Raw genomic sequence first — 21,987 nt, 5'->3', positions numbered from 1 at the left:
AGTTCAGCTCTGATCTTCTGATAAAGTGATGGAAATCCCCTGATCAAAGACCTCACGACGACGTGGCCGAAATAGCTCAGTTGGGAGAGCGTTAGACTGAAGATCTAAAGGTCCCTGGTTCGATCCCGGTTTCGCAGTTGGCGGATGTCTTCTTGCCAGAGAACTATTTGTGTTTAATTGCTTGTGTTTAACTACTATCATGACAAAAAGTGCCTTCTTTGGTCGTTGCTGTAGATGTTCTTTTCCTTTCTCTCTGCTCGAGGTGCCAAACGGGGTTCTTGCAGAAGACCCCTGGTCAGGGCAGCGCAGTGTCCACCGATCGCTCCATATCTCCTCTTTGCTGCCTCCTTTGTACTGGCCACCATATAGTTGGTGAAGTAACAAAAAGTTGTGCTTTAGTTTTAAGGCTCTTCTTGGTCTTGTTTCTCAGTTAATGTGAGCATGGTGATTTTTGTGTTACGTAAGCTACCTTTGCATCTCTCACCTCGTGCAGCCAGTTAGGTCCAGCCCCAAATTTCAATCCACTGGGAGGCCATCTTTCATTTATTTGGTTTTGACACTGTCTCAAGGCGTTTTGTTTCCTCCCATGTTAGCTCAAGGTCCTTCGCTCTGTCGTTGAAGTAGTTGTTCTTACGCCTTCTCTCTGCTGGCAAGCGGTGCGTAGGCTCGTTGGTCTAGGGGTATGATTCTCGCTTCGGTGCGAGAGGTCCCGGTTCAAATCCCGGACGAGCCCGCCAGCAGCTCCATGAGAAGCAGCAGTCTGCTTTGACTCAATTGCGTGACAGTGCTTGTTTTCTGTCAATGTCTGGTCTTTCTATTTTGACTCCTGCTTTCAGGTCTCCTTATAAAGAGCCGCCTGGCCATAGCATAGTTAGGCTGAAGAGCTGAAGGTCTCTAGTTTGATCTTGGATTTCGGCAGTGGATTCCTTGGTGTATGGTTTGGGCACAGTTCTGAAGCTTGCAGGTTTCCAACCATTTCTACCTTGCCAAAAAGTGCAGGCACCCTACTGAGGTCGCTTGGTTCCACGTTGTAAAGGTTAGCAATCAGGATCTGAATCTAGCTGTACGAGTTTAAATCTCAGCAATTGACTGGTTGCGTGAGGGGCGAGTGTTCCCAAAAATTGAAACTTTTGAACTCAACTGAAACAAGTGTGAGCGTTATCTTGAGGAGGGAAGCATTACAGACCTTGGACTTTATGAAAACAGAATGAACTGTACCGAGCTGCAGTGTAGCCTTCAGCCTCACGCTCTTTGTTGTAGATGTTCCCATCAGCATTAAACTGCAATGTCTCTTGAGCCCTCTTGCTGGAATTGCCAATAACGGAGGTATGATTCTCGCTTTGGTGCGTAGAGGTCCCGGTTCAAATCCCGGACGAGCCCTTAGAAGGGCTTACTTTCAAGCTGTTTTGTCACCCAGGATCCCCGGCAAGCATCAAGTGGGCAGAGAAGCTGCCAAAGACAGGCCGGTTAGCTCAGTTGGTTAGAGCGTGGTGCTAATAACGCCAAGGTCGCGGGTTCGACTCGCGCACGGGCCAGCCGCTTTTGGTGCTCACAGAGTTCAGCTCTGATCTTCTGATAAAGTGATGGAAATCCCCCTGATCAAAGACCTTCACGACGTGGGCCGAAATAGCTCAGTTGGGAGAGCGTTAGACTGAAGATCTAAAGGTCCCTGGTTCGATCCCGGTTTCGCAGTTGGCGGATGTCTTCTTGCCAGAGAACTATTTGTGTTTAATTGCTTGTGTTTAACTACTATCATGACAAAAAGTGCCTTCTTTGGTCGTTGCTGTAGATGTTCTTTTCCTTTCTCTCTGCTCGAGGTGCCAAACGGGGTTCTTGCAGAAGACCCCTGGTCAGGGCAGCGCAGTGTCCACCGATCGCTCCATATCTCCTCTTTGCTGCCTCCTTTGTACTGGCCACCATATAGTTGGTGAAGTAACAAAAAGTTGTGCTTTAGTTTTAAGGCTCTTCTTGGTCTTGTTTCTCAGTTAATGTGAGCATGGTGATTTTTGTGTTACGTAAGCTACCTTTGCATCTCTCACCTCGTGCAGCCAGTTAGGTCCAGCCCCAAATTTCAATCCACTGGGAGGCCATCTTTCATTTATTTGGTTTTGACACTGTCTCAAGGCGTTTTGTTTCCTCCCATGTTAGCTCAAGGTCCTTCGCTCTGTCGTTGAAGTAGTTGTTCTTACGCCTTCTCTCTGCTGGCAAGCGGTGCGTGTAGGCTCGTTGGTCTAGGGGTTTGATTCTCGCTTCGGGTGCGAGAGGTCCCGGATTCAAATCCTGAACGAGCCCGCCAGCAGCTCCATGAGAAGCAGCAGTCTGCTTTGACTCAATTGCGTGACAGTGCTTGTTTTCTGTCAATGTCTGGTCTTTCTATTTTGACTCCTGCTTTCAGGTCTCCTTATAAAGAGCCGCCTGGCCATAGCATAGTTAGGCTGAAGAGCTGAAGGTCTCTAGTTTGATCTTGGATTTCGGCAGTGGATTCCTTGGTGTATGGTTTGGGCACAGTTCTGAAGCTTGCAGGTTTCCAACCATTTCTACCTTGCCAAAAAAAGTGCAGGCATCCTACTGAGGTCGCTTGGTTCCACGTTGTAAAGGTTAGCAATCAGGATCTGAATCTAGCTGTACGAGTTTAAATCTCAGCAATTGACTGGTTGCGTGAGGGGCGAGTGTTCCCAAAAAATTGAAACTTTTGAACTCAACTGAAACAAGTGTGAGCGTTATCTTGAGGAGGGAAGCATTACAGACCTTGGACTTTATGAAAACAGAATGAACTGTACCGAGCTGCAGTGTAGCCTTCAGCCTCACGTTCTTTTGTTGTAGATGTTCCCATCAGCATTAAACTGCAATGTCTCTTGAGCCCTCTTGCTGGAATTGCCAATAACGGAGGTATGATTCTCGCTTTGGTGCGTAGAGGTCCCGGTTCAAATCCCGACGAGCCCTTAGAAGGGCTTACTTTCGAAGCTGTTTTGTCACCCAGGATCCCCGGCAAGCATCAAGTGGGCAGAGAAGCTGCCAAAGACAGGCCGGTTAGCTCAGTTGGTTAGAGCGTGGTGCTAATAACGCCAAGGTCGCGGTTCGACTCCCGGGCGGGCCAGCCGCTTTTGGTGCTCACAGAGTTCAGCTCTGATCTTCTGATAAAGTGATGGAAATCCCCTGATCAAAGACCTTCACGACGTGGCCGAAATAGCTCAGTTGGGAGAGCGTTAGACTGAAGATCTAAAGGTCCCTGGTTCGATCCCGGTTTCGCAGTTGGCGGATGTCTTCTTGCCAGAGAACTATTTGTGTTTAATTGCTTGTGTTTAACTACTATCACGACAAAAAGTGCCTTCTTTGGTCGTTGCTGTAGATGTTCTTTCCTTTCTCTCTGCTCGAGAGGTGCCAAACGGGGTTCTTGCAGAAGACCCCTGGTCAGGGCAGCGCAGTGTCCACCGATCGCTCCATATCTCCTCTTTGCTGCCTCTTTGTACTGGCCACCATATAGTTGGTGAAGTAACAAAAGTTGTGCTTTAGTTTTAAGGCTCTTCTTGGTCTTGTTTCTCAGTTAATGTGAGCATGGTGATTTTTGTGTTACGTAAGCTACCTTTGCATCTCTCACCTCGTGCAGCCAGTTAGGTCCAGCCCCAAATTTCAATCCACTGGGAGGCCATCTTTCATTTATTTGGTTTTGACACTGTCTCAAGGCGTTTTGTTTCTCCCATGTTAGCTCAAGGTCCTTCGCTCTGTCGTTGAAGTAGTTGTTCTTACGCCTTCTCTCTGCTGGCAAGCGGTGCGTGTAGGCTCGTTGGTCTAGGGGTATGATTCTCGCCGGGTGCGAGAGGTCCCGGTTCAAATCCCGACGAGCCCGCCAGCAGCTCCATGAGAAGCAGCAGTCTGCTTTGACTCAATTGCGTGACAGTGCTTGTTTTCTGTCAATGTCTGGTCTTTCTATTTTGACTCCTGCTTTCAGGTCTCTTATAAAGAGCCGCCTGGCCATAGCATAGTTAGGCTGAAGAGCTGAAGGTCTCTAGTTTGATCTTGGATTTCGGCAGTGGATTCCTTGGTGTATGGTTTGGGCACAGTTCTGAAGCTTGCAGGTTTCCAACCATTTCTACCTTGCCAAAAAGTGCAGGCACCCTACTGAGGTCGCTTGGTTCCACGTTGTAAAGGTTAGCAATCAGGGATCTGAATCTAGCTGTACGAGTTTAAATCTCAGCAATTGACTGGTTGCGTGAGGGGCGAGTGTTCCCAAAAATTGAAACTTTTGAACTCAACTGAAACAAGTGTGAGCGTTATCTTGAGGAGGGAAGCATTACAGACCTTGGACTTTATGAAAACAGAATGAACTGTACCGAGCTGCAGTGTAGCCTTCAGCCTCACGTTCTTTGTTGTAGATGTTCCCATCAGCATTAAACTGCAATGTCTCTTGAGCCCTCTTGCTGGAATTGCCAATAACGGAGGTATGATTCTCGCTTTGGGTGCGAGAGGTCCCGGTTCAAATCCCGGACGAGCCCTTAGAAGGGCTTACTTTCAAGCTGTTTTGTCACCCAGGATCCCCGGCAAGCATCAAGTGGGCAGAGAAGCTGCCAAAGACAGGCCGGTTAGCTCAGTTGGTTAGAGCGTGGTGCTAATAACGCCAAGGTCGCGGGTTCGACTCCGCACGGGCCAGCCGCTTTTGGTGCTCACAGAGTTCAGCTCTGATCTTCTGATAAAGTGATGGAAATCCCCCCTGATCAAAATCCTCATCTTCACGACGTGGCCGAAATAGCTCAGTTGGGAGAGCGTTAGACTGAAGATCTAAAGGTCCCTGGTTCGATCCCGGTTTCGCAGTTGGCGGATGTCTTCTTGCCAGAGAACTATTTGTGTTTAATTGCTTGTGTTTAACTACTATCATGACAAAAAGTGCCTTCTTTGGTCGTTGCTGTAGATGTTCTTTTCCTTTCTCTCTGCTCGAGGTGCCAAACGGGGGTTCTTGCAGAAGACCCCCCTGGTCAGGGCAGCGCAGTGTCCACCGATCGTTCCATATCTCCTCTTTGCTGCCTCCTTTGTACTGGCCACCATATAGTTGGTGAAGTAACAAAAAGTTGTGCTTTAGTTTTAAGGCTCTTCTTGGTCTTGTTTCTCAGTTAATGTGAGCATGGTGATTTTTGTGTTACGTAAGCTACCTTTGCATCTCTCACCTCGTGCAGCCAGTTAGGTCCAGCCCCAAATTTCAATCCACTGGGAGGCCATCTTTCATTTATTTGGTTTTGACACTGTCTCAAGGCGTTTTGTTTCCTCCCATGTTAGCTCAAGGTCCTTCGCTCTGTCGTTGAAGTAGTTGTTCTTACGCCTTCTCTCTGCTGGCAAGCGGTGCGTGTAGGCTCGCTGGGTCTAGGGGTATGATTCTCGCTTCGGTGCGAGAGGTCCCGGATTCAAATCCCGAACGAGCCCGCCAGCAGCTCCATGAGAAGCAGCAGTCTGCTTTGACTCAATTGCGTGACAGTGCTTGTTTTCTGTCAATGTCTGGTCTTTCTATTTTGACTCCTGCTTTCAGGTCTCTTATAAAGAGCCGCTCTGGCCATAGCATAGTTAGGCTGAAGAGCTGAAGGTCTCTAGTTTGATCTTGGATTTCGGCAGTGGATTCCTTGGTGTATGGTTTGGGCACAGTTCTGAAGCTTGCAGGTTTCCAACCATTTCTACCTTGCCAAAAAGTGCAGGCACCCTACTGAGGTCGCTTGGTTCCACGTTGTAAAGGTTAGCAATCAGGATCTGAATCTAGCTGTACGAGTTTAAATCTCAGCAATTGACTGGTTGCGTGAGGGGCGAGTGTGTTCCCAAAAATTGAAACTTTTGAACTCAACTGAAACAAGTGTGAGCGTTATCTTGAGGAGGGAAGCATTACAGACCTTGGACTTTATGAAAACAGAATGAACTGTACCGAGCTGCAGTGTAGCCTTCAGCCTCACGTTTTTTGTTGTAGATGTTCCCATCAGCATTAAACTGCAATGTCTCTGAGCCCTCTTGCTGCAATTGCCAATAACGGAGGTATGATTCTCGCTTTGGTGCGAGAGGTCCCGGTTCAAATCTCGGACGAGCCCTTAGAAGGGCTTACTTTCAAGCTGTTTTGTCACCCAGGATCCCCGGCAAGCATCAAGTGGGCAGAGAAGCTGCCAAAGACAGGCCGGTTAGCTCAGTTGGTTAGAGCGTGGTGCTAATAACGCCAAGGTCGCGGGTTCGACTTCGCACGGGCCAGCCGCTTTTGGTGCTCACAGAGTTCAGCTCTGATCTTCTGATAAAGTGATGGAAATCCCCCCCTGATCAAAGACCTTCACGACGTGGCCGAAATAGCTCAGTTGGGAGAGCGTTAGACTGAAGATCTAAAGGTCCCTGGTTCGATCCCGGGTTTCGGCAGTTGGCGGATGTCTTCTTGCCAGAGAACTATTTGTGTTTAATTGCTTGTGTTTAACTACTATCATGACAAAAAGTGCCTTCTTTGGTCGTTGCTGTAGATGTTCTTTTCTTTCTCTCTGCTCGAGGTGCCAAACGGGGTTCTTGCAGAAGACCCCTGGTCAGGGCAGCGCAGTGTCCACCGATCGCTCCATATCTCCTCTTTGCTGCCTCCTTTGTACTGGCCACCATATAGTTGGTGAAGTAACAAAAAGTTGTGCTTTAGTTTTAAGGCTCTTCTTGGTCTTGTTTCTCAGTTAATGTGAGCATGGTGATTTTTGTGTTACGTAAGCTACCTTTGCATCTCTCACCTCGTGCAGCCAGTTAGGTCCAGCCCCAAATTTCAATCCACTGGGAGGCCATCTTTCATTTATTTGGTTTTGACACTGTCTCAAGGCGTTTTGTTTCTCCCATGTGTTAGCTCAAGGTCCTTCGCTCTGTCGTTGAAGTAGTTGTTCTTACGCCTTCTCTCTGCTGGCAAGCGGTGCGTGTAGGCTCGTGGTCTAGGGGTATGATTCTCGCTTCGGTGCGAGAGGTCCCCCGTTCAAATCCCGGACGAGCCCGCCAGCAGCTCCATGAGAAGCAGCAGTCTGCTTTGACTCAATTGCGTGACAGTGCTTGTTTTCTGTCAATGTCTGGTCTTTCTATTTTGACTCCTGCTTTCAGGTCTCTTATAAAGAGCCGCCTGGCCATAGCATAGTTAGGCTGAAGAGCTGAAGGTCTCTAGTTTGATCTTGGATTTCGGCAGTGGATTCCTTGGTGTATGGTTTGGGCACAGTTCTGAAGCTTGCAGGTTTCAACCATTTCTACCTTGCCAAAAAGTGCAGGCACCCTACTGAGGTCGCTTGGTTCCACGCTGTAAAGGTTAGCAATCAGGGATCTGAATCTAGCTGTACGAGTTTAAATCTCAGCAATTGACTGGTTGCGTGAGGGGCGAGTGTTCCCAAAAATTGAAACTTTTGAACTCAACTGAAACAAGTGTGAGCGTTATCTTGAGGAGGGAAGCATTACAGACCTTGGACTTTATGAAAACAGAATGAACTGTACCGAGCTGCAGTGTAGCCTTCAGCCTCACGCTCTTTGTTGTAGATGTTCCCATCAGCATTAAACTGCAATGTCTCTTGAGCCCTCTGCTGGAATTGCCAATAACGGAGGTATGATTCTCGCTTGGTGCGAGAGGTCCCGGTTCAAATCCCGGACGAGCCCTTAGAAGGGCTTACTTTCGGCTGTTTTGTCACCCAGGATCCCCGGCAAGCATCAAGTGGGCAGAGAAGCTGCCAAAGACAGGCCGGTTAGCTCAGTTGGTTAGAGCGTGGTGCTAATAACGCCAAGGTCGCGGGTTCGACTTCGCACGGGCCAGCCGCTTTTGGTGCTCACAGAGTTCAGCTCTGATCTTCTGATAAAGTGATGGAAATCCCGCCCCCCCTCAAAGACCTCTCACGACGTGGCCGAAATAGCTCAGTTGGGAGAGCGTTAGACTGAAGATCTAAAGGTCCCTGGTTCGATCCCGGTTTCGCAGTTGGCGGATGTCTTCTTGCCAGAGAACTATTTGTGTTTAATTGCTTGTGTTTAACTACTATCATGACAAAAAGTGCCTTCTTTGGTCGTTGCTGTAGATGTTCTTTTCCTTCTCTCTGCTCGAGGTGCCAAACGGGGTTCTTGCAGAAGACCCTCTGGTCAGGGCAGCGCAGTGTCCACCGATCGCTCCATATCTCCTCTTTGCTGCCTCCTTTGTACTGGCCACCATATAGTTGGTGAAGTAACAAAAAGTTGTGCTTTAGTTTTAAGGCTCTTCTTGGTCTTGTTTCTCAGTTAATGTGAGCATGGTGATTTTTGTGTTACGTAAGCTACCTTTGCATCTCTCACCTCGTGCAGCCAGTTAGGTCCAGCCCCAAATTTCAATCCACTGGGAGGCCATCTTTCATTTATTTGGTTTTGACACTGTCTCAAGGCGTTTTGTTTCTCCCATGTTAGCTCAAGGTCCTTCGCTCTGTCGTTGAAGTAGTTGTTCTTACGCCTTCTCTGCTGGCAAGCAAGCGCGTGTAGGCTCGTGGTCTAGGGGTATGATTCTCGCCTCGGTGTGAGAGGTCCCGGATTCAAATCCTGAACGAGCCCGCCAGCAGCTCCATGAGAAGCAGCAGTCTGCTTTGACTCAATTGCGTGACAGTGCTTGTTTTCTGTCAATGTCTGGTCTTTCTATTTTGACTCCTGCTTTCAGGTCTCTTATAAAGAGCCGCTCTGGCCATAGCATAGTTAGGCTGAAGAGCTGAAGGTCTCTAGTTTGATCTTGGATTTCGGCAGTGGATTCCTTGGTGTATGGTTTGGGCACAGTTCTGAAGCTTGCAGGTTTCAAACCATTTCTACCTTGCCAAAAAAAGTGCAGGCATCCTACTGAGGTCGCTTGGTTCCACGTTGTAAAGGTTAGCAATCAGGGATCTGAATCTAGCTGTACGAGTTTAAATCTCAGCAATTGACAGGTTGCGTGAGGGGCGAGTGTTCCCCAAAAATTGAAACTTTTGAACTCAACTGCAAACAAGTGTGAGCGTTATCTTGAGGAGGGAAGCATTACAGACCTTGGACTTTATGAAAACAGAATGAACTGTACCGAGCTGCAGTGTAGCCTTCAGCCTCACGCTCTTTGTTGTAGATGTTCCCATCAGCATTAAACTGCAATGTCTCTTGAGCCTCTTGCTGGAATTGCCAATAACGGAGGTATGATTCTCGCTTTGGTGCGTAGAGGTCCCGGTTCAAATCCCGACGAGCCCTTTAGAAGGGCTTACTTTCAAGCTGTTTTGTCACCCAGGATCCCCGGCAAGCATCAAGTGGGCAGAGAAGCTGCCAAAGACAGGCCGGTTAGCTCAGTTGGTTAGAGCGTGGTGCTAATAACGCCAAGGTCGCGGGTTCGACTTCGCACGGGCCAGCCGCTTTTGGTGCTCACAGAGTTCAGCTCTGATCTTCTGATAAAGTGATGGAAATCCCGCCCTGATCAAAGACTCACACGACGTAATGAAATAGCTCAGTTGGGAGAGCGTTAGACTGAAGATCTAAAGGTCCCTGGTTCGATCCTCGGTTTCGCAGTTGGCGGATGTCTTCTTGCCAGAGAACTATTTGTGTTTAATTGCTTGTGTTTAACTACTATCACGACAAAAAGTGCCTCTTTGGTCGTTGCTGTAGATGTTCTTTTCCTTTCTCTCTGCTCGGAGGTGCCAAACGGGGTTCTTGCAGAAGACCTCTGGTCAGGGCAGCGCAGTGTCCACCGATCGCTCCATATCTCCTCTTTGCTGCCTCCTTTGTACTGGCCACCATATAGTTGGTGAAGTAACAAAAAGTTGTGCTTTAGTTTTAAGGCTCTTCTTGGTCTTGTTTCTCAGTTAATGTGAGCATGGTGATTTTTTGTGTTACGTAAGTTACCTTTGCATCTCTCACCTCGTGCAGCCAGTTAGGTCCAGCCCCAAATTTCAATCCACTGGGAGGCCATCTTTCATTTATTTGGTTTTGACACTGTCTCAAGGCGTTTTGTTTCCTCCCATGTTAGCTCAAGGTCCTTCGCTCTGTCGTTGAAGTAGTTGTTCTTACGCCTTCTCTGCTGGCAAGCGTGCGTAGGCTCGTTGGTCTAGGGGTATGATTCTCGCTTGGTGCGTAGAGGTCCCGGTTCAAATCCCGGACGAGCCCGCCAGCAGCTCCATGAGAAGCAGCAGTCTGCTTTGACTCACCATTGCGTGACAGTGCTTGTTTTCTGTCAATGTCTGGTCTTTCTATTTTGACTCCTGCTTTCAGGTCTCCTTATAAAGAGCCGCCTGGCCATAGCATAGTTAGGCTGAAGAGCTGAAGGTCTCTAGTTTGATCTTGGATTTCGCAGTGGATTCCTTGGTGTATGGTTTGGGCACAGTTCTGAAGCTTGCAGGTTTCCAATCATTTCTACCTTGCCAAAAAAGTGCAGGCACCCTACTGAGGTCGCTGTTCCACGTTGTAAAGGTTAGCAATCAGGATCTGAATCTAGCTGTACGAGTTTAAATCAGCAATTGACTGGTTGCGTGAGGGGCAGTGTTCCCAAAAAAATTGAAACTTTTGAACTCAACTGCAACAAGTGTGAGCGCGTATCTTGAGGAGGGAAGCATTACAGACCTTGGACTTTATGAAAACAGAATGAACTGTACCGAGCTGCAGTGTAGCCTTCAGCCTCACGCTTCTTTGTTGTAGATGTTCCCATCAGCATTAAACTGCAATGTCTCTTGAGCCCTCTTGCTGCAATTGCCAATAACGGAGGTATGATTCTCGCTTTGGGTGCGAGAGGTCCCGGTTCAATCCCGGACGAGCCCTTAGAAGGGCTTACTTTCGGGCTGTTTTGTCACCCAGATCCCCGGCAAGCATCAAGTGGGCAGAGAAGCTGCCAAAGACAGGCCGGTTAGCCTCAGTTGGTTAGAGCGTGGTTAATAACGCCAAGGTCGCGGGTTCGACTTCCGCACGGGCCAGCCGCTTTTGTGCTCACAGAGTTCAGCTCTGATCTTCTGATAAAGTGATGGAAATCCCCTGATCACCCCCTGAAATCCTCATCTCACGACGTGGGCTAAATAGCTCAGTTGGGGAGAGCGTTAGACTGAAGATCTAAAGGTCCCTCCTGGTTCGATCCCGGTTTCGCAGTTGGCGGATGTCTTCTTTGCCAGAGAACTATTTGTGTTTAATTGCTTGTGTTTAACTACTATCACTGACAAAAAGTGCCTTCTTTGGTCGTTGCTGTAGATGTTCTTTCCTTTCTCTCTGCTCGAGGTGCCAAACGGGGTTCTGCAGAAGACCCCTGGCCAGGGCAGCGCAGTGTCCACCGATCGTTCCATATCTCCTCTTTGCTGCCTCCTTTGTACTGGCCACCATATAGTTGGTGAAGCAACAAAAGTTGTGCTTTAGTTTTAAGGCTCTTTCTTGGTCTTGTTTCTCAGTTAATGTGAGCATGGTGATTTTTGTGTTACGTAAGCTTACCTTTGCATCTCTCACCTCGCAGCCAGTTAGGTCCAGCCCCAAATTTCAATCCACTTGGAGGCCATCTTTCATTTATTTTTGTTTTGACACTGTCTCAAGGCGTTTTGTTTCTCCCATGTTAGCTCAAGGTCCTTCGCTCTGTCAGAAGTAGTTGTTCTTATGCCTCTCTCTGCTGGCAAGCGTGCGTGTAGGCTCGTGGTCTAGGGGGTTTGATTCTCGCCTCGGTGCTAGAGGTCCCGATTCAAATCCTGAACGAGCCCGGCCAGCAGCTCCATGAGAAGCAGCAGTCTGCTTTGACTCAATTGCGTGACAGTGCTTGTTTTCTGTCAATGTCTGGTCTTTCTATTTTGACTCTTCTGCTTTCAGGTCTCCTTATAAAAGCCCGCCTGGCCATAGCATAGTTAGGCTGAAGAGCTGAAGGTCTCTAGTTTGATCTTTGGATTTCGCAGTGGATTCTTGGTGTATGGTTTGGGCACAGTTCTGAAGCTTGCAGGTTTCCAACCATTTCTACCTTGCCAAAAAGTGCAGGCACCCTACTGAGGTCGCTTGTCTCCACGCAAAAGGTTAGCAATCAGGGATCTGAATTCTAGCTGTACGTAGTTTAAATCTCAGCAATTGACTGGCTAAGTGAGGGGCGAGTGTTCCCAAAACTGAAACTTTTGAACTCAACTGAAACAAGTGTGAGCGTTATCTTGAGGAGGGAAGCATTACAGACCTTGGACTTTTATGAAAACAGAATGAACTGTACCGGAGCTGCAGTGTAGCCTTCAGCCTCACGCTCTTTGTTTGTAGATGTTCCCATCAGCATTAAACTGCAATGTCTCTTGAGCCTCTTGCTGGAATTGCTAATAACGGAGGTATGATTCTCGCTTGGTGCAGAGGTCCCGTTCAAATCCCGGACGAGCCCTTAGAAGGGCTTACTTTCGCTTGTTTTGTCACCCAGGATCCCCGGCAAGCATCAAGTGGGCAGAGAAGCTGCCAAAGACAGGCCGGTTAGCTCCAGTTGGTTAGAGCGTGGTGCCATTAACGCCAAGGTCGCGGGTTCACTCTCGCACGGGCCAGCCGTTTTGGTGCTCAGGAGTTCAGCTCTTCTGATCTTCTGATAAAGTGATGGAAATCCAGCCCTGATCAAAGATCTCACGACGCAGCCGAAATAGCTCAGTTGGGAGAGAGCGTTAGACTGAAGATCTAAAGGTCCTTGCTCTGATCCTGGTTTCGCAGTTGGCGGATGTCTTCTGCCAGAGAACTATTTGTGTTTAATTGCTTGTGTTTAACTACTATCATGACAAAGTGCTCTCTTTTGGTCGTTGCTGTAGATGTTCTTTCCTTTCTCTGCTCGGAGGTGCCAACGGGTTCTTGCAGAAGACCCTCTGGTCAGGGCAGCCAGTGTCCCGATCGCTCCATCTCCTCTTTGCTGCCTCCTTTGTACTGGCCACTCATATAGTTGGTGAAGTAACAAAAGTTGTGCTTTTAGTTTAAGGTTCTTTCTTGGTCTTGTTTCTCAGTTAATGTGAGCATGGTGATTTTTGTGTTACGTGTTACCTTGCATCTTCAATTGCAGCTAGTTAGGTTCCAGTCTCAATTTCAATCCACTGGGAGGCCACTTTTCATTTATTTGGTTTTGACACTGTCTCAAGGCGTTTTATTTCTCCCATGTTAGCTCAAGGTCCTTCGTTTGTCGTTGAAGTAGTTGTTCTGCTTTCTCTGCCGGCATACGCAGTCAGCGTGCTCTAGGGGTATGGATTCTCGCTGGTGCTAGAGGTCCCGGGTTCAAATCCCGACGCAGTCCGCCAGTTAGCCCATGAGAAGCAGCAGCCTGCTTTGACTCAATTCATGCACAAAGTGCTTGTTTTCTGTCTGGTCTTTCTATTTTGACTCTGCTTTCAGGTCTCTTATAAAGAGCCGCCTTGGCCATTCCTTGGTGTATGGTTTGGGCAGCTGTTCTGGAAGCTGCAGGTTTCCAACCATTTCACTCTGCCAAAAGTGCAGGCACCCTACTGAGGTCGCTGTCTGTCACAAAGGTTAGTAATCAGGACGAATCTAAATTGCACGAAGCTTAAATCTCAGCAATTGACTGGCTGGGCGAGGGGCGAGTGTTCCCAAAAACTGAAACTTTTGAACTCAACTGAAACAAGTGTGAGCGTTATCTTGAGGAGGGCATTACAGACCTTGACTTATGAAACAGAATGAACTGTACCGTGAGCTGCAGTGTGTTTCCAATTTCACGTTCTTTTGTTGTAGATGTTCCCATCAGCATTAAACTGCAATGTCTTCTGAGCCCTTGCTGAATTCAAGCACAACGAGGTATGATTCTTCGGCTTAAAAGAGGTCCTGACCAAATTCTGGACGAGCCCTTGTAGCGCTTTACTGCTGTTTTGTCACCCCAGGATCCTCGGCAAGCATCAAGTGGGCAGAAGCTGCCAAAGACAGGCCGGTTAGCTCAGTTGGTTAGAGCGTGTTAATAACTAAGGTCGTGGCTTCGACCCTCGTGACGCCAGCCGCTTTTGGTGCCTGGGCGCAGAATTCAGCTCTGATCTTCTGGCTGTAAGTGATGGAAATCTCCGCCTGGATCAAAGATCTGCAATGACAATAAAATAGCTCAGTTGGGAGAGCTGCTAGACTGAAGATCTAGCGTCCCTGGTTCGATCCTTGCTCTGCAGCTGATGTCTTCTTGCCAGAGAACTATTTTGTGTTTAATTCACATCATGACAAAAAGTGCCTTTGGTCGTTCGCTGCAGATGTTCTTTCTCTTTCTCTCTGCTCGAGAAGTAAACGGGGTTCTTGCAGGGGAAGACCCCCTGTCAGGGCAGCAGTGTCCACCGACTGCTCCATATCTCCTCTTTGCTGCCTCCTTTGTGGCCACCAGGCGCAGTTGGTGGGCGTAACAAAAGTTGTGCCTTTAGTTTTAAGGCTCTTCTTGGTCTTGTGAGCCAGTTAATGAGTATGGTGATTTTGTGTTACGTAAGCTACCTTGCATCTTCACCTCGCAGCCAGTTAGGTCCAGCCTCAAATTTCAATCCACTGGGAGGCCATCTTTCATTTATTTGTCTTGACACTGTCTCACAAGTGTTTTTGTTTCCTCCCATGTTAGCTCAAGGTCCTTCGTTCTGTCGTTGAAGTAGTTGTTCTTACGCCTTTCTCTCTGGCAAGCGGTGCCGGTAGGCTCGTTGGTTCAGGGGTATGACTCGCTTGGTGCGAGAGTCCGGTTCAAATCCTCGACGAGCCCGGGCCAGCAGCTCCCATGAGAAGCAGCAGTCTGCTTTGACTCAATTGCGTGACAGTGCTTTGTTTTCGTCAATGCCTGGTCTTCATTTTAATTCTGCTTTCAGGTCTCCTTATAAAGAGCCGCTCTGCCACCTTTGGTGTATGGTTTGGGCACAGTTCTGAAGCTTGCAGGTTTCCAAACGCTTCTACCTTGCCAAAAAAGTGCAGGCACCCACTGAGGTCGCTGGTTCCACGCCAAAAGGTTAGCAATCAGGATCTGGAATTCAGCTGTACGAGTTTAAATCTCAGCACTGACTGCTGCGTGAGGGGCGAGTGTTCCCAAAAACTGAAACTTTTGACTCAACTGAAAATAAGTGTGGAGTTGCTATTTTGAGGAGGGAAGATTATAGACCTTGACTTATGAAAATAGAATGAACTGTACTGAGCTGCAAGTGTAGTCAGCCTCACGTTTCTTGTTGTAGATGTTCATCAGCATTAAACTGCAAATGTCTTCGGAGCCTCTTTGCTGGAATTGCTAATAACGAGGTATGATTCTCGCTTTGGGTGCCAGGAGGGGTCCCCGGTTCACCTTGACGAGTTCTTAGAAGGGCTTTACTGCCGTTTGTCACCTGTGATCCCCCGCAAGCATCAAGTGGGCAGAGAAGCTGCCAAAGACAGGCCGGTTAGTCAGTTGGTTAGAGCGTGGTGCTATTAACGCCAAGGTCGTGGCTTCGGACTTCAGACGGGGCTAGCCGCGGTGCTCTACGCAGAATTCAGCTTGATCTTCTGATAAAGTGATGGAAATCCCGCTCATCAAAGACTCACGACGCGGCCGTAAATAATAGCTCAGTTGGGAGAGCGCCAGACTGAAGATCTGTGTTGTCCCTGGTTCAATCCCGGTTTCGGGCAGCTGGTGGATGTCTTCTTGCCAGAGAACTATTTGTGCTTAACTACCATCGCGACAAAAAGTGCCTCTTTGGTCGCTGTGATGTTCTTTCCTTTCTCTCTGCTCGGGAGGTGCGCTAAACGGCTCCTTGCAGAAGACCTCTGGTCAGGCAGCAGTGTCCACCGATCGTTCCATATCTCCTCTTGGCTGCCTTTGTACTGGCCACCATATAGTTGTAAAGTAACAAAAAGTTGTGCTTTTAGTTTGCCTTTTCTTGGTCTTGTTTTCAGTTAATGTGAGCATGGCATTTTATGTTACGTAAGCTACCTTTGCATCTCTCACCCGTGCAGCTAGTAAGAACCCAGCCCCAAATTTCAATCCACTGGGAGGCCATCTTTCATTATTTGGTTTTGACACTGTCTCAAGGCTGAGCCCCATGTTAGCTCAAGGTCCTTCGCCTACCGTTGAAGTAGTTGTTCTTACGCTTTCTCTGCTGGAAGCGGTGCGTGTAGGCTCGTTGTCAGGGGCGATTCTCGGCCTGGTGCGAGAGGTCCCGGTTCAAATCCTGGATTTGTGCCTGGCCAGCAGCTCCACATGAGAAGCAGCAGTCTGTTTTTACCCAATTATGACAGTGCTTGCTTTCTGTCTGGTCTTTCTATTTTGACTCCTGCTTTCAGGTCTCCTTATAAAGAGCCGCTCTGGCCATTCCTGGTGTATGGTTTGGGTGTTAAATTGAAGCTTGCAGGTTTCAAACTACTTACCTGCTAAAAAGTGCAGGCACCCTACTGAGGTCGTTTGTCTCCACGCAAAGGTTAGCAATCAGGATCTGAAATCTAGCTGTACGAAGCTAAATCTCAGCAATTGACTGGCTGCGTGAGGCGCAGTGTTCCCAAAAACTGAAACTTCTTTGAACTCAACTGAAACAAGTGTGAGCGTTATCTGAGGAGGGAAGCATTACAGACCTTGACTTTATGAAAACAGAATGAACTGTACTGAGCTGCAGTAGCCTTCAGCCTCACGTTCTTTGTTGATGTTCCCATCAGCATTAAACTGTACGTCTCTGAGCCTCTGCTGGTTCACATTAACGGAGGTATGATTCTCGCTTAAAAGCGAGTCCCGGGTCTAAATTCCTTGACTTAGCCCTTAGAAGGCTTACTGCTGTTTTGTCACCCAGGATCTCGCAAGCATCAAGTGGGCAGAGAAGCTGCCAAAGACAGGCCGGTTAGTCAGCTGGTTAGAGCGCAGTTAATAACGCCAAGGTCGTGGCTTCGACTTCGTACGGGCCAGCTGTTTTTTGGTGCTCACAGAATTCAGCTCTGATCTTCTGATAAAGTGATGGAAATCCCGCCTGGATCAAAGACTCACCGATGCAATAAATAGCTCTGAAGTTGGGAGAGCATTACACTGAAGATCTAGCGTCCCTCGGTTCGATCCCGGTTTCGCAGTTGGCGGATGTCTTGCCAGAGAACTATTTTGTGTTGAATTGCTTATGTTTAACTACTATCACGACAAAAGTGCTTCTTTGGTCAGCAAGCTGCTGTAGATGTTCTTTTCTTTCTCTGCTCGAGGTACAAACGGGGTTCTGCAGAAGACCCCTGGTCAGGGCAGCGCAGTGTCCACCGATCGCTCCATCTCCTTTGCTGCCCCTTTGTACTGGGCCACTATATAGTTGGTGAAGTAACAAAAAGTTGTGGCTTTAGTTTTAAGGCTCTTCTTGGTCTGTTTCTCAGTTAATGTGAAAGATGGTGATTTTTGTGTTACGAAGCTACCTTGCATCTCTCACTCGTGCAGCTAAAGTTAGGTCCAGCCCCAAATTTCAATCCACTGGGAGGCCATCTTTCATTTATTTGGTTTTGACACTGTCTCACAGCGCTTTTGTTTCTCCCATGTTAGCTCTCGGTCCTTCGCTCTGGGTCGCTGAAGTTTAGTTGTTCTTACGCTCTTCTCTGCTGGGCAAGCGTGCGTGTAGGCTCGTGGTCTAGGGGCGATTCTCGCTTCGGTGCGAGAGGTCCCGGGTTCAACTCGGATTTGTGCTGGCCAGCAGCTTCCTGAGAAGCAGCAGTCTGCTTTGACTCAATTGCGTGATGCTTGTTTTCTGTCAATGTCTGGTCTTCTATTTTGACTCTGCTTTCAGGTTCCCATAAAGAGCTGCCTGGCCATAGCATAGTTAGCTGAAGAGCTGAAGGTCTCTAGTTTGATCTGGATTTGCAGATTCCTTGGGTGTATGGTTTTAAGCACAGTCTGAAGCTTGCAGGTTTCAACCATTTCTACCTTTGCCAAAAAAGTGCAGGCACCCTCACTGAGGTCGCTTGGTCTCCACGCTGTAAAGGTTAGCAATCAGGATTCGAATCTAGCTGTACGAAGCTTAAATCTCCCAGCACTGGCTGGTTAAGAGGGGCGAGTGTTCCCCAAAATATTGAAACTTTGAACTCAACTGAAACAAGTGTGAGCGTTATCTTGAGGAGGGGGCATTACAGACTTTGGACTTATGGAAAACAGAATGAACTGTACTGAGCTGCAGTGTAGCCTTCACCACGTTTTGTTGTAGATGTTCCCATCAGCATTAAACTGCAATGTCTCTTGAGCCCTCTGCTGCAATTGCCAATAACGAGGTATGATTTCGCTTTGGGTGCTTAGAGAGGTCCCGGGTTCAATCCCGGACGCAGCCCTTAGAAGGGCTTACTTTCAAGCTGTTTGTCACCCAGGATCCCCTGCAGCATCAAGTCGGCAGAGAAGCTGCCAAAGACAAGTCAAGCTAGCTCAGTTGGTTAGAGCGTGGTGCCATTAAACGCCCAAGGTCGCGGGCTTCGACCGTGACGTGGGCCAGCAGTTTTTGGTGCTCACAGAATTCAGCCTGATCTTCTGATAAAGTGATGGAAATCCCGCCCTGATCAAAGACTCCGTACGACGCGGGTCAAATAGCTCAGTTGGGGAGATTTTAGGCTGAAGGAGCTGAAGGTCTCTAGTTTGATCTTGATTTCGCAGTGGATTCCTTGGTGTATGGTTTGGGCACAGTTCTGAAGCTTGCAGGTTTCCAAACTACTTCGCCTTGCCAAAAGTGCAGCACCTACTGAGGTCGCTTTGGTTCCACGCTGTACAGGTTAGCAATCAGGGATCTGAATCTTAGCTGTACGCAGTTTAAATCTCAGCAATTGACTGGCTAAGTGAGGGGCAGTGTTCTCAAAAAATTGAAACTTTTGAACTCAACTGAAACAAGTGTGAGCCGTTATTCCTGAGGAGGGGAAGCATTACAGACCTTGACTTTATGGAAACAGAATGAACTGTACCGGAGCTGCAGTAGCCTTCAGCCTCACGTTCTTGTTGCAGATGTTCCCATCAGCATTAAACTGCAATGTCTCTTGAGCCTCTCTTGCTGAATTGCTAATAACGGAGGTATGATTTTCGCTTAAAAGAGAGGTCCCGGTTCACCTTGACGAGCCCTTAGAAGGGCTTACTTTCGAAGCTGTTTGTCACCCAGGATCCCCTGCAAGCATCAAGTGGGCAGAGAAGCTACAAAGACAGGCCGGTTAGCTCAGTTGGTTAGAGCGTGGCAAAGCATTAACGCTAAGGTCGTGGCTTCAATTTTCGCGACGGGCTGCTAGCCGCTTTTGTGCTCACAGAATTCAGCCTGATCTTCTGATAAAGTGATGGAAATCCTGCCCTGATCAAAGACTCCAGTAATCAACGCAATAAATAGCCTGTAGTTGGGGAGAGCGCCAGACTGAAGACCAAAGGCGGTCCCTGGTTCGATCCCGGTTTCGCAGTTGGCGGATGTCTTCGTTGTGAGAACTATTTGTGCTTAATTACCATCATGACAAAAAGTGCCTTTGGTCGTTGCTGCAGATGTTCTTTTCCTTTCTCTCTGCTCGGAGGTGCTAAATGGGGGTTTCTGCAGAAGACCCTCTGGTCAGGCAGCGCAGTGTCCAGAAATCGACTGCTCCATACATTCCCTTTGCTGCCCCTTTGTACTGGCCACCATATAGTTGGTGGCGCAACAAAAGTTGTGCTTAGTTTTAAGGCTCTTCTTGGTCTTGTTTCAAAGTTAATGTGAGCATGGTGATTTTTGTGTTACGTAGCCACTTACTCTCACCCGCAGCCAGTTAGTCCAGGCCCCAAATTTCAATCCACTGGGAGGCCATCTTTCATTTTATTTGGTTTTGACACTGTCTCGTTTTGTTTCCTCCCATGTTAGCCGGCTGTCCTTTCGCTCTGTCGCTGAAGTAGTTGTTCTGACGCCTTCTCTCTGCTGGCAAGCGTGCGCAGGTCGTTGGTCTAGGGTATGATTCTCGCTTCGGTGCGTAGAGGTCCGGTTCAAATCCCGACGAGCCTGCCAGCAGTTCCAAGGAGAAGTGGTGCAGTCTGTTTTTGACTCAAAGCAGTGACAGTGCTTGTTTCTGTCAATGTGTCTGGTCTTTTCTATTTTGACTCCTGCTTTCAGGTCTCTCTTATAAAGAGCCGCTCTGGCCATAGTATAAATAGGCTGAAGAGTCAGCGCCTCTAGTTTGATCTTTGGATTTCGCAGTGGATTCTTGGCGTATGGTTTGGGCAATACAGTTCTGAAGCTGCAGGTTTCCAAACTACTCTACCTTGCCAAAAGTGCAGGCACCCTACTGAGGTCGCTTGGTTCACGCTGTAAAGGTTAGCAATCAGGGATCTGAATCTAGCTAATGAGTTTAAATCTCAGCAATTGGCTGGTTGCGTGAGGGGCGAAAAAGTTCCCAAAAATATTGAAACTTTTGAACTCAACTGGAAACAAGTGTGAGCGTATCTTGAGGAGGGAAGATTACAGACTCCTTGGACTTATGAAAACAGAATGAACTGTACCGAGCTTCGTAGTGTGTAGCCTCTAGCCTCACGCTCTTTGTTGTAGATGTCTCGCATCAGCATTAAACTGCAAATGTCTCTTGAGTCTCTTGCTGCAATTGCCAACATTAACGGGAGGTATGATTCCTCGCTTTAAAAGTAGAGGTCCCGGTTCAAATCTTGGACGAGCCCTTAGAAGGGCTTACTTTCTCAAGCCGTTTTGTCACTCCAGGATCCCCGGCAAGCATCAAGTCGGCAGAGAAGCTGCCAAAGACTGCCGGTTAGCTCAGCTGGTTAGGAGCGCGGTGCTAATAACGCCAAGGTCGGCTTGACCTCGCAGACGGGCCAGCCGCTTTTTGGTGCTCACAGAATTCAGCCCTGATCTTCTGATAAAGTGATGGAACTCCGCCTGATCAAAGACTCTCACGACGCGTAATGTAAATAGCTCAGTTGGGAGAGCGTTAGACTGGGAAGATCTGTGCGTCCCCGTTCGATCCCGGTTTCGCAGTTGGCGGATGTCTTCTGCCAGAGAATCATTTGTGTTTAACTACCACTGCGACAAAAAGTACCTTCTTTGGTCGTTGCTGTAGATGTTCTTTCCTCCTTTCTCTCTGCTCTCCGGAGGTGCCAAACGTGGTTCTTAAGAAGACTTCTGGTCAGGGCAGCGAAAGTGTCCACCCATCGCTCCATATCTCTCCTCTTTGCTGCCTCCTTTGTACTGGCCACCATATAGCTGGTGAAGAACAAAAAGTTGTGTTTAGTTTTAAGCAATTTTTCCTTGGTCTTGTTTCTCAGTTAATGTGAGCATGTGATTTTGTGTTACGTAGTTACCTTTGCATCTTCTCACCCGTGCAGCCAGTGTTAGGTCCAGCCCCAAATTTCAACCACTGGGAGGCCATCTTTCATTTATTTGCCTTTGGCACTGTCTCAAGGCGTTTTGTTTCCTCCCATGTTAGCTCAAGGTCCTCTGCTCTGTCGTTAGTTTAGTTGTTCTTACGCCTCTTCTCTCTGCTGGCAAGCGGTGCGTAGGCTCGCTGGTCTAGGGGCATGATTCTCGCCTGGTGCGAGAGGTCCCGGTTCAAATCCCGGACGAGCCTGCCAGCAGCTCCATGAGAAGCAGTGCCTGTTTTGACTCACCCGCGTGACAGTGCTTGTTTCTTGTCAATGTCTGGTCTTTCTATTTTGACTCCCGCTTTCAGGTCTCTCATAAAGAGCCGCCTGGCCATTCCTTGGTGTATGGTCGGGGCACAGCCCTGAAGCTTGCAGGTTTCCCCACAATTTCTACCTGCCAAAAAAAGTGTCTCTACTGAGGTCAGGGCTTGTCTCCACGCTGTAAAGGTTAGCAATCAGGATCTGAATCTACTGTAATGAAGCTTAAATCTCAGCAATTGACTGCTGCGGAGGGCGATGTGTTCCCAAAAAAACTGAAACTTTGAACTCAACTGAAACAAGTGTGAGCGTTATCTTGAGGAGGGAAGCATTACAGACTCCTTGGACTTGGCAAACAGAATGAACTGTACCGGAGCTGCAGTGTAGCCTTCAGCCTCACTGCTCTTTGTTGTAGATGTTCATCAGCATTAAACTGCATTGTCCTTGAGCTCTCTTGCTGGAACTCACAATAACGGAGGCATGATTCTCGCTTGGGTGCGTAGAGGTCCCGGTTCAACTGGACTTCAGCCCTTAGCGGGCTTACTGCTTTGTTGGTCACCCAG

General features: G+C 48.3%; 11 non-coding genes across 11 annotated transcripts; all 11 read left to right on the top strand.

Moving 5' to 3' along the window:
• The first annotated feature begins 65 nt into the window (after window positions 1-65).
• On the top strand, window positions 66-143 carry trnaf-gaa. Its single transcript has one exon. It is a non-coding gene; the product is annotated as a tRNA-Phe (tRNA).
• Window positions 144-1,461: 1,318 nt separating this feature from the next.
• On the top strand, window positions 1,462-1,535 carry trnai-aau. The gene has a single exon. It is a non-coding gene; the product is annotated as a tRNA-Ile (tRNA).
• Window positions 1,536-1,620: 85 nt separating this feature from the next.
• On the top strand, window positions 1,621-1,698 carry trnaf-gaa. Its single transcript has one exon. It is a non-coding gene; the product is annotated as a tRNA-Phe (tRNA).
• A 1,482-nt stretch (window positions 1,699-3,180) lies between these two features.
• Window positions 3,181-3,258, top strand: trnaf-gaa. The gene has a single exon. It is a non-coding gene; the product is annotated as a tRNA-Phe (tRNA).
• Window positions 3,259-4,574: 1,316 nt separating this feature from the next.
• Window positions 4,575-4,647, top strand: trnai-aau. The gene has a single exon. It is a non-coding gene; the product is annotated as a tRNA-Ile (tRNA).
• Window positions 4,648-4,737: 90 nt separating this feature from the next.
• trnaf-gaa lies at window positions 4,738-4,815 on the top strand. Its single transcript has one exon. It is a non-coding gene; the product is annotated as a tRNA-Phe (tRNA).
• Window positions 4,816-6,140: 1,325 nt separating this feature from the next.
• Window positions 6,141-6,213, top strand: trnai-aau. The gene has a single exon. It is a non-coding gene; the product is annotated as a tRNA-Ile (tRNA).
• An 86-nt stretch (window positions 6,214-6,299) lies between these two features.
• Window positions 6,300-6,372, top strand: trnaf-gaa. Its single transcript has one exon. It is a non-coding gene; the product is annotated as a tRNA-Phe (tRNA).
• Window positions 6,373-7,694: 1,322 nt separating this feature from the next.
• Window positions 7,695-7,767, top strand: trnai-aau. The gene has a single exon. It is a non-coding gene; the product is annotated as a tRNA-Ile (tRNA).
• Window positions 7,768-7,855: 88 nt separating this feature from the next.
• On the top strand, window positions 7,856-7,933 carry trnaf-gaa. Its single transcript has one exon. It is a non-coding gene; the product is annotated as a tRNA-Phe (tRNA).
• A 1,322-nt stretch (window positions 7,934-9,255) lies between these two features.
• On the top strand, window positions 9,256-9,328 carry trnai-aau. Its single transcript has one exon. It is a non-coding gene; the product is annotated as a tRNA-Ile (tRNA).
• The last annotated feature ends 12,659 nt before the right edge of the window (window positions 9,329-21,987 follow it).

The sequence above is a fragment of the Puntigrus tetrazona genome, chromosome 11 (assembly GCF_018831695.1).
Source record: "Puntigrus tetrazona isolate hp1 chromosome 11, ASM1883169v1, whole genome shotgun sequence".
In the NCBI taxonomy this organism is placed as follows: Eukaryota; Metazoa; Chordata; class Actinopteri; order Cypriniformes; family Cyprinidae; genus Puntigrus; species Puntigrus tetrazona.
Note: the sequence above shows the minus strand (reverse complement) of the source record. Positions and strands in the feature narration are given on the sequence as shown.